Below are 11,879 nucleotides of genomic sequence, written 5' to 3' on the forward strand. Positions count from 1 at the left end.
ATATAATGTTTGACATTGGATCCCACATCGGTTAGTGTAAGGAAGCATCGCCAAGGGAACTGGTTATAAAAGCAAAGGGACGAAAATCATCTTCATTATTATTAGCACCTCTAGTCAACCCTAATACGCCGCCTGTATTATTAGCACATCTTCTATTCGATCTTCTTGTTAACTTGTCTTTTAATTAGGTTTTCTTATTAATTAAACCATGGACATGAATATGAATGAAACACACAACAACAATGACGAAGAAGAGATAACACAAGAGGATGCATGGACGGTTATCGGTGCTTACTTCGAACAACAAGGACTCGTTCGTCAACAAATCGACTCCTTCGATCTGTTCGTTGACAACACGTTGCAGGAAGTTGTTGATGACTCTCTGGATATCGAGATCCGACCCGAATCTCAGCAGAATCTAGGTCTTCAGCCTGATTTTGCCGAGGTTCGTTTGGAATTTGGATCCACCGATAATAATACTTATAATTAGGGTTTTGAGTTCGATTTTGGAGTTCAATTCGATTGGATTGACTGATTTGTGAAAGTATTTGAGGCTAATAGTCAATTGTTTGACTCAATTGGACCTTTGAAGACACTGAGAGTAATTAGGGCTAATTTGACTAAAACTCACTAAATAACAATTTGAATTGGTCTACAGCCTGATATCGAGATCCGAGTCAAATCTCAGCAAAATCTAGGTCTCCTGCCTGATTTTGCCGAAGTTCGTTTGGATCCGATCGTTACATACTCATAAAGTTACTTATAATTAGGACTTCGAGTTCGATTTTGGAACACAAGTTAATTCGATTGACTGAATAGTCAAAACTATTTGGAAATTATTTGACTCAATTGGACATTTGAAGACACTGTGCCAGTAATTAGGGCTTTTTTGAGTAAACTGACTAATTTACAATTTGAATTAGTCTAGTACTTATAATTAGGGTTTGAATTCAATTTTGGAGCACAAGTTGGTTGGATTGACTGATTCGTGAATCTATTTGAAACTAACTGGAAATTGGTTGACTCAAATGGAGTTGAGTCTCAGTCTGTAGATGAATTGTGAACATTTGAAGACACTGTGAGATTATTTAAGGCTACTTTGGGAACAATTTGTATATTTAACTGAAGCATCAAAGGTTATTACTATTAAAAAGAGAAAATTACTGTTGCGTCCTTGTAGTTTCGGGCCGGAGGCACAATGAGTCCCCAAAAGAAATTTTGAACTGGTTAAGTTAACTTTATATTAAAAAATTGAATTAAAAATGATCCAGGACTTGATTAAGATTAGGAATAACTTTATATTGAGTTTTCAGAGCCAGTTTTTACAAGGAAACAAACTCAATAACTTGAGGGAGTAAATGAAAAAGTGCATATGTTGATGTTATGCATTTGATGTAATCAATCACTTGCAGACCGTCTATAAAATCAGCTTCGGTCAGATCTATCTGAGTCAACCGACGGTGACCGAATCAGATGGTGAAACCTGTAACTTGTTTCCAAAGGAAGCAAGGCTGAGAAATCTCACATATGCTGCACCATTGTATGTTGATGTAACAAAAAGGGCTACAAGGAAAGGCCATGATGGTGAAGAAGTCACAGAGACTCAGGAATTTGACAAAGTTTTCATTTGAAAGGTAGTTTAAAATCAAATGAACCGGTATCTTGAAATATTTTGAAATGCAAACGTTCAACTTTGTTAACAGTTTATTACAAACTTCAGGTTCCTATTATGCTACGGTCCAAATACTGTAGACTATTTCAGTATTCAGAAATGGACTTGACGGAGCGTGGAGAGTGTCCTTATGATCAAGGCGGATATTTCATCGTGAATGGGAGTGAAAAGGTTTTAATTGCTCAAGAGAGAATGAGCACCAATCATGTCTATGTGTTTAAAAAGAGACAACCGAACCGGTATGCTTACATTGCAGAAGTTCGATCAATGGCTGAATCTCAAAACAGGCCACCCAGTTCCATGTTTGTCCGCATGCTTTCTAGAACCAGTAGCAAAGGGGTACGATACATGAGTCAAGTATTACATTTTTATAAACTTACCTTTTAATATATTTTGAAACTGCAGGGTTATTTAGGTCAATGTATTAGTGTTACACTTCCATATATTCGAACTGAGATTCCTATTGCTATTGTCTTTCGAGCATTGGGAATTGTTGCTGAAAGAGATATATTACAACATATATGCTATGACTTTGCTGATACTCAAATGATGGAGTTGTTGCGGCCTTCATTGGAAGAAGCGTTTGTCATACAAAATCAGCAAGTGGCCTTAGATTATATTGGAAAAAGAGGTGCTACTGTTGGTGTCACACAAGAAAAGAGAATAAAGTATGATCTTTGTTAGTAATGTCTTATATAATAAGCATTATTACACACTTTGTTTCTATAAAACGGTATTTAACTCACAGGTACGCCCGTGATATTCTTCAAAGACAAATGCTTCCTCATATGGGAGTTGAAGAAAACTGTGAAGCAAAAAAAGCGTATTACTTTGGGTAAATCTTATATGTTTTCATTTGTATTGGTATAGTCTAGTTTTTTTAAGTTTTATGTTTTTATGTGAAAGTAATATTTTTTCACTATCATCAGATACGTTATCCACCGTCTTTTGTTATGTGCTCTTGGCCGAAGGGTTGAGGATGATTGGGATCATTATGGTAACAAGAGGCTTGATCTTGCAGGTCCATTGCTCGGTAGCTTATTCAGAACGGTGAGCTTTATTGTTTAATTTAAAACTAGATTATTGTATTAGACTATTTGTAGGTATTTACATTTATTGATATGTTACCTCTTGTGTTAATGCAGTTCTTTCGAAAGTTAACAACAGATGTAAGAGGATATGTGCAAAAGGTAACTAAAACTTCAAGTTTCTTGAAACACATACCATCTCACATATATACTAATATCATAATCATATTTCATTCATTTGTAGTGTGTAGACAAAGGGAAGGAATTTAATTTGCATTTTGCAATTAAAGCAAATACAATTACCAGTGGCTTTAAATATTCTCTTGCTACCGGAAATTGGGGGCAAGCGAATGCAGCTGGGGCAAGCGCTGGTGTTTCACAAGTGGTTCTTTTGCACTTTTGTCTTATTATGACATTTTCGGTATTCTAGTAAATGTGGGTTGTTTACATTTATTTTCTTGCATATGTTTCTGGAATTTGTAGGTGTTGAACCGTTTGACATATGTCTCTACTTTGTCAAATTTAAGAAGACTAAGCTCTCCTATAAGTCGTCAAGGTAAATTTAGTGTGTATATATGTGTGTGTGTATTTTACTGGATTTTTTTTATGATCTGGGATATCATAGATTAATAGTTATTTTATACGTTTAAACAGCAAAATTGGCAAAACCAAGACAATTGCACAACTCACAATGGGGAATGATGTGTCCTGCAGAAACCCCTGAAGGACAGGTGAGTAAAAGATCTTTTACAGTTCTGCTATAGATTTGGTAAATAATATTACTGAAATACACACTATCTACATTGCATTCAACATCCTTTGATGAAACTGAACAAATTAAAAAGATCAAAAGCAGAGTTATATTAGAGAAATATAGCAATTGATCATCCACGGACTCAATATTATTGAAATACACACTATCTATGCTGATTTTGATTTTATTTGGCTGCTTTTATAGGCATGTGGACTGGTGAAAAACCTTGCATTTTTTTTTTTTTTTTTTTAGACATTGATGGTTTACATAACCCTTGGATCACCCGTAGATCCAGTTCTCCAATTTTTAGAAGACTTTAATATCGATGTAATATTAGTTAAGTTAATAATTTTCTATGTTACCATCATCTTTTATATTGTTTTTAATTTGGTATATTTTTACTTCTGCTTTAGGAAATCTCTTCTGCTGTTACCTCACAAGCTACAAAAATCTTTGTTAATGGTCAGTGGGTGGGTATGCATGATGATCCGGACATGTTGGTTAGAAACCTGAGGAGGTTAAGAAGACAAGTGAGTATTAATCTTAATAATGTCATCAGTCTTGGTCAAAGAATTGTGCGTAATTTGGTCAATGTTGTGTCATTTGGTATTAATCATCTTAAATTTTTTAGGTTTGTATGAACACTGAAATTGGAGTTGTTCGAGATATTCGTTTGAAGGAACTACGAATTTATACCGATTATGGGCGTTGCAGTCGTCCACTTTTCATTGTTGAGAAGCAAAGACTTCTAATAAAAAAGAAAGACATCCAAAATCTGCAAGAAAGGGTATTCCTAGTTTTGTACTTCATTGAATTCTGCTTCCAGACTTAATTCATCTATATAGTTAATAACTTATTTTTTGTGTCTATTTTTCACAGGAAACCCCAGATTATGGTGGCTGGCATGATCTTGTGGCAAACGGATTCATTGAGTATATCGATACTGAAGAAGAAGACTACTATGATTTCCATGACCATTAATGTAAGTAGAGGGGTAATTTCAACCTTGGAACTGGTCAATTTGGGCTTGAGTTGTAAAACAGTCAATGGGTCGACTCTAAAAAAGTTCTGAAAGTTAAATGGGTCGGACATTAAAGACGTTACCCTGAACATATCTAAGTTCTACAACCTCCTAGTTGGAACATTTTTAATCATACTTTATGAAAAACTATAATTGGAATTTCGGATTAGTACCGTGTTTAGAGAAATATAACCTGCTAATTGTATCATTTTTTTTCAATAACTTTTTTTAATTGTATTTAATATATTAGTCGTCTATGAAAATAGAATTGGAATTTCCCATGAGTACCATGTTTAAAAAAATATATTTTTTAATGGATGTAGGATCTTGTAAGCGCGAGGCTTAATCCAGACGAATCTTGTTCGGATACTTATACCCATTGTGAAATTCATCCATCATTAATATTGGGTGTTTGTGCATCCATCATACCATTTCCTGACCACAATCAAGTAAGCCTTTACATTGAAACTATATTTTAATTAGCACAACGATTTTTTTTCTTGTATGACTGTAATTTATTGTTTTATGTGTAAAACAGTCTCCGCGTAATACGTATCAGTCAGCCATGGGAAAACAAGCTATGGGGATTTATGCCACCAACTTCCAATTCCGTATGGTATGTACCGACTTTTTCTTTTTCAAGAAGTTAAATCCATGCGATTATTTTCTTACTATTTTGTTGCAATTATGTTTGTTTTAGGATACATTGGCGTACGTTCTCTACTATCCTCAAAAACCACTCGTGACTACTCAAGCAATGGAGCATTTGCACTTCAGACAGCTTCCAGCTGGCATTGTAAATATTTTAATATGCTTAATAAGATGTTCTAGTTTTATTTAAATATCGTCCCTGAGTCTCTTTTTTCAGAACGCAATTGTGGCAATTTCCTGCTATTCTGGATACAACCAAGAAGATTCGGTTATTATGAACCAATCATCAATTGATCGTGGGTTCTTCAGATCACTACTCTTCCGTTCCTACAGGTTCTCTCAGTCCATCCAACTGACTGTGTTGTAAGTTCTATTAATGTTTTTTTTTCGCTCTTTAATAATTGATATATGTAAGTCTTGTCCAGAGACATAGAAAATAAATCAGGGACGCTTGTGAATCAAGATTTTGGCCGTCCTGATAGAGCTAATACCATGGTAAGCTTCATAGATATATGTACTCTTTCTGTCAGCCAACCTGCCCATTTTGCCACCAATGAAGGCTGTTTAATTTTTTATAATTAATTTTTACAGGGTATGGGGTGCATTTCGTATGATAAATTAGATATTGATGGTCTAGTTCCCCCTGTGAGTGTTTGTTTATGTGAATTTTTAGATGGTTTTTTCGTTCTTAGCTAAGGTTTGTTTTCCTGAAAACAACTAAATTATAATTTAGGGAACACGAGTTGGAGGTGAAGATGTGATTATTGGAAAAACAACACCTGTTGCTCAAGATGATCAAACCTCACGCTACACTTGTCGTGATCTCAGCACAAGCTTACGTCATGGTGAAACCGGAGTGGTTGATCAGGTATGCTCCTGTCTTCTTTCTGGGTCAACCAGTCTTGACCTGACCTGCCCACTTTACCGCTCACAGGTATTGCTGACTACAAATGCTGACGGGTTATGGTTTGTGAAAGTACGGGTGAGATCCACAAGAATACCCCAAATTGGAGATAAGTTTAGTAGTAGACACGGTCAAAAGGGAACCGTGGGTATGACTTACACGCAAGAAGACATGCCATGGACCGTTGAAGGCATCACTCCCGATATCATAGTCAACCCACACGCTATACCATCCCGTATGACCATTGGTCAACTTATCGAGTGTATCATGGGGAAAGTTGCTGCACATATTGGCAAAGAAGGAGACGCCACACCCTTCACAGACGTTACTGTAAGTCACCTTATTACTTTTAATTTGATTATAAATAAATTAATGGCGTGGCGTTGACGATGCTGCAGGTGGATAATATCAGTAAGGCATTACACAAGTGTGGGTACCAGATGCGTGGACTTGAGACAATGTACAATGGTCATACGGGTCGGAGGCTTCCAGCTATGATATTTCTCGGGCGACTTACTACCAAAGGTTAAAGCATATGGTGGATGACAAGATCCATTCCCGTGGACGGGGCCCGGCTCAGATTCTGAATAGGCAGCCGACTGGGGGGCGGGTGCGTGACGGTGGGCTGCGGTTCGGGGAGATGGAACGGGACTGTATGATTGCTCATGGTGCTGCTCAATTTCTTAAGGAATGGTTGTTTGACCTGAGTGATGCGTATCGTGTTCATGTGTGTGAACGGTGTGGGTTGATCGCGGTTGCCAATCTTAAAAAGAATTCTTTTGAGTGTAAAGGATGCAAGAATAAAACTGATATCGTTCAGGTGAGTTATTGGTTTGGGTATATTTATTTATTGTTTTTGGTCATGAATACTCTTAACACGCATTAAAAAACGGTTACTTAAGGTGCTAGTGTATGTACGCAGGTGCATCTTCCATACGCGTGTAAACTTCTTTTTCTGGAGCTCATGTCAATGGCGATCACACCTAGAATGTTTACAAAAGATGCTAAACAGGCAGAAGATAGCAGCAAGAAGGCGCTTGACACGTATGAGGAATGAGAGGTGTCATGAGCAGAGATTGAGTTAGAAACATATGGTTCAGGTTCGCTTTTCTTTGATCACTACTTTGATTTTAGGCCAAGTACAATCTCAATTCTATAACTTGGTTGTATGAAATTCTACATATCAATTTTACTTCTATTTTCGATGATTAATTTGTCGCAAAATATATTTTAGTAGTGAACTTAAAGGGGAAACGACTTGTAATATAACAAGTATACTTTTCCTGTGTAAACTGTGGATTAACTTAGTTTTAGGACAGCAACACAGAGACACCTAAATCACTACATATTTGGGATGGTCCTATCTTATCTAATCTACTCTAATATTTCGATTTGTATCTTTTTCAAATAAAATGCGCTGCGCTGCTATAGACACAAATTTGATGAACCGAATGGAGCCCTCTAAACATTCAAAACAAACTCTCTTGAATTGCGAATTTTTCCATCCTGTCCCGAATTCCAAATGTTGCCATTGTTACTTGACTGATTTCTTAAATCGACCACATTTTATAAATCGAGCTTTATTTGGACCCTTCGGCGTTTCACATAAATCGAAATGTTGACATCTTTAGGTTTTTAGTTGAAGATAAAACCACAATAATTGTTAATTTGCTTAACATCCAGATGTTATTAGATAACATTTCTGTGAGATTAGAGGCTTTTTGGTCTTGAGATATTAGAGTGTCTTTCAGTGTTGTGAATAAACCAACACATTCAATACTTATACATACTAACAAATGAGGGGCAAACATTCAATCAATCAATCAATCATACCCAGTGAAGTCCACCAACAGCAAAGCTATATAAGTAGGGTCTGGGGAGGGTGGGGGAGTGGCAAACATGCAAAACATATATCAAAAAGTACAAAAACGCTCTCCAGCATCTCTATAATGGCTAGCTTATTTTAAACCGGTTCTCCAATCCAGTTCCTTTTTAAAAAAAATCTGGGTTCTAAACCAATTTAATGACTAAACTATGCAAACTGACTGGACCTACGTATCAAATCGTGTCCAAACCTGTTTAAAAACATTTTCAATTTGGATCACGAACTAGTTCGAATGTGCACCTCAATTTTTCTTTATTTAAGGACCCAACAAGAGGTGGGCAATTCGGTATTTTTAGGAACCGGAACCGGGTAGGAATCAGTTTTGGTAATGGTCAACAAAAGTCAAGAACCGGAACACCAACTAGAGTCTAGAGATGTGTAAATACCGACATAAATCAAGCATGGCCCAACTGCCCAAGATCGAACTAAGCCCAACCCACTTCAAAACTTATCTAAACTTCTAAACACATCTTGTAAAATTAACTATAAGAGTATTCTCAACTCATTCTCTATAGTTGTCAAACTCATATAATTTAGAGTAAATTTTAAGAAAACCATCAAAATCACCTCTCCAATCCATTCTTTATTATATGGATGAGTTATATGACAACTAAAGTAAAAACCTAAATAAAAGGACTCACTTTTAATCCATACCATATAATAATATATCACACATCTCCCAATCATCATTTACTATATAACAAGACAAAAAAGAAAAAAATAATAAAGAATTAATTTATGGATATGAATAGGGAATATAATGCGAAAGAATTTTGAAAAATGATAGATAAATTTATGAAATGATGTTTTTAGCTAAATTATAGGGAAAAAATATATAGACTGAGCTGGAAATGCTTTAAAACTTTGTTTAAAATATGATCTTAAACAAATTAACTCTTTGGTTTCCTTAATTATTGTGACAACCGATTGGTAATTATTATTGTATTTAACTTGTTATACATATATAAAATATAATAAGCACAACAAAGGTAAAATAAAAATATTTTAAAATCTGTAAAAACATTTTCCTTTATAATAAACATTGTTTTTCTTTTTAAATTTTTTATTTGATGAATATAAATGAAAAGATAGTTTAAAAATATGTTTTTTAGAAATTTAAATATATAATAATAAAGATAAAACGTGAGATATAAAAAGAAACTTAAATTTAAAATTTATTTTTATGAAAAATGAAAGAAAAGAGACAAGTTGTTGTTATTATTAAAGAATTGAAATGATTAATTAGTTATCTGTAAGGCTCCGTTACCGGTGCCTCACATGTGGACGCTGGATTTACTCATCAACATAGTTCTATTCATCAGAGTTAATAAAAATATTCGCGGAATATTAAAAACATTTATAAACGATTACATTAATCCATAACTTGTTTTAAAACGAACATCTTGTCTTTCAAAATAAACAAAACCTTAAACATAAACGTCTTGAGTCTTCCGATGCCAGCCTCTTATTCAATGCCACGTGTCCCCCTCAAGCGAACCGCTTCATCCTACTCATCTGCGTGCATACTAAAAGTCAGCTACGCTAAGTGAATTCTAGTTAATCATACAACACATACAATACGTCCTTATATTACATACTTGACCTTCTTTACTTTCTATAAGTATATACTTTCATTCTTACTTTCATACTTTCCTTCTTTCATACTTCATATTTTATCTTTCATTACATACATTCTTATACGTTTTAAAGAGTCTTTCGCCCTATAACCTCACAGATATTATTAGGGTCAGCCACCCTTAAAGAGCCTCTTGCCCTATAACCTCACATATATTATTAGTGTCTGCCACCCTCCTTCACATATATTATTAGGTTCTGCCACCCTCCTTCACAGATATATTAGGGTCTGCCACCCTTCTTCACAGATATTATTAGGGTCTGCCACCCTTTACCGTCAATTCCTTCATATCATACTTTCCTTTCCTTTTTTATAGATTTTATATACTTTCTTACATACTCGTTAATCTATAACATACATACAACATATATAAACAATCACATCTTTAAACTATCTCCTAACCCATACATGCAATATCCGAAGATCGTTCACGTACCGTCAAGCATTCATTAATAACCTTCACATACATCATAACTAATCACATCGAGTATGCACACAGCCCCGAAAACATAACAAGGAATGAGGCTAGAAACTCACCTGGATCTTGTTGCGTTTGCCGTTAATCGTTATCCCCTTCCTTAATTGTGGACGGCTAACTGTTATATATATTCTTGTTAATTAACCGTATAATCGATTAAGTTGGTATTTTAGTTAACCATCGTATTTTTCTAAGTTGGGCTTGTTTGTTTAGTTCATGATGATGGAGAATATGGGCTTAAAACTTGTGGACTTAGTTAAGTCAGGCCCAACTGTCCATTATCTGGGCCCAACTGCCCACTAAGGTATCTGGCCCAACTGGGTTCAGGTCCAAGGTCCAACAGAAACTTGGTGGCCGAGAACTCAAGGCAGAGAACCCATGTTGACCGAGAACCCTTGCGTTGACCGAGAACTCATGTTCTTGACTGAGACCCTTGTTCTGACCGAGAACCCTTCGTCACCGAGAACTCTTGGTCACCGAGAACTCTCGTCACCGAGAACCCTCGTGGACGAAAACTCATGTTGACCGAGTTCTCGCGTTGGCCGAGAACCCATATGGAGGTTCAGGTCTGAGAACCCTTGTCTGATGCTTTCAGCCTAAATTTCCTATCTTTAAAATCCATTTTAGGCTATACTAACGGTTAATCAGTTTGAAATCACACTTTTAACTTCCTATTTCTCAGTCTCCTTGACCGTTTTACCTTCGTTAACATTCCATCATCAAGATCTAGTCCGTTCTAGCATAAAGCTCGAACCTTTAACCATAAAATGTTCTTTACTAGATCTAGGGTTTCCTTTATGAACCTTATTTAACCATGAGTCCATTACGTCCACTTTAAGCATTAAGTTTGCTACTTTATGGTTCGTTTATACCCGATCTATTCTACGTTCAAGTTTCAAGGCTAATCGTTCATAAAAACGTAAACTCTAAAGATCAAGAACGTACTTTAAATGATTTTAGGTCACGGTCTAGCTTGGTTATGAACTTGTAGCTTGTATATAGCTTGTACACCAAAGATCTATCAATAAAAGGCTTGATTTGATCTCAGATCTTCTTTCTCCTCTCACGGCCGTAAATGGAATGTTTGTGTGTGTGTTTTTATGGTGTAGAGAGAATAAGATGGATAAGATGGATGGAAATGGAAAGGATTAGGGTTTAAGGGGTATTTATACTCCCTTAAGTCCATGGACCTAAGGCCCATCTTTCCTTTTTTTAGTCCATGATTAATTCCATCTAATTAGCCTACTACCTTTCCATCTTTAATATTTTATTAGTTCTTAATAACTCAAGTAAACTTTCCCGTCATAAAAGATCAATATAAAATATTATTATTTGAAATTTTAGGATGTTACAAGTCTTCCCTCCTTAAAGAGGTTTCGGGGACATGATGGGTAAAACTTGCGCATCTCATCCTCAGCTTCCCAAGTAGCGTCCGATCCCTTGCGATTCTTCCATATCACTTTTACTAAAGGCATAACCTTGTGACGAAGTTGTTTTTCCTTGCGATCAACAATCTCTATCGGTTGTTCAATGTAGTTCAGCTGTCAATCAACCTCGATGTCCATCAATGGCACGTGAGACGTGTCATCAGCTAGACATTTTCTCAGATGAGAAACATGAAAGGTTGAATGAATTCCTTCTAACTCTTCGGGTAAATCCAACTTATAAGCCACTACACCCACACGATCTATGATTTTAAACGGTCCAATGTATCTCGGACTCAACTTTCCCCTCTTTCTAAAACTAATGAACCCTTCCCAGGGAGAGAACTTGAGCATCACATTGTCACCAACGTTAAACTCAATCGGTCGTCGCCGCTTTTCAGCTTATGACTTTTGACGGTCTTGAGC

At 35.9% G+C, this 11,879-nt stretch overlaps 1 pseudogene across 1 annotated transcript; it reads left to right on the forward strand.

Annotated features, from left to right (window-relative positions):
• Positions 1-204: 204 nt before the first annotated feature.
• LOC143634990 (DNA-directed RNA polymerase II subunit RPB2-like) lies at positions 205-7,087 on the forward strand (annotated as a pseudogene). Its single transcript, XR_013153972.1, has 24 exons — positions 205-445; positions 1,413-1,634; positions 1,721-2,011; positions 2,078-2,340; positions 2,421-2,507; positions 2,602-2,722; positions 2,818-2,862; positions 2,945-3,082; positions 3,184-3,256; positions 3,355-3,431; positions 3,659-3,781; positions 3,868-3,984; positions 4,086-4,241; positions 4,334-4,436; positions 4,799-4,924; positions 5,014-5,091; positions 5,176-5,271; positions 5,344-5,459; positions 5,552-5,621; positions 5,718-5,771; positions 5,860-5,994; positions 6,061-6,360; positions 6,429-6,850; positions 6,953-7,087. The product of XR_013153972.1 is annotated as a DNA-directed RNA polymerase II subunit RPB2-like (transcript).
• The last annotated feature ends 4,792 nt before the right edge of the window (positions 7,088-11,879 follow it).

This window comes from Bidens hawaiensis, unplaced genomic scaffold (assembly GCF_021521415.1).
Source record: "Bidens hawaiensis isolate Kalapana, Puna unplaced genomic scaffold, B.hawaiensis_p1.1 tig00007372_1, whole genome shotgun sequence".
NCBI classification, from domain to species: domain Eukaryota; kingdom Viridiplantae; phylum Streptophyta; class Magnoliopsida; order Asterales; family Asteraceae; genus Bidens; species Bidens hawaiensis.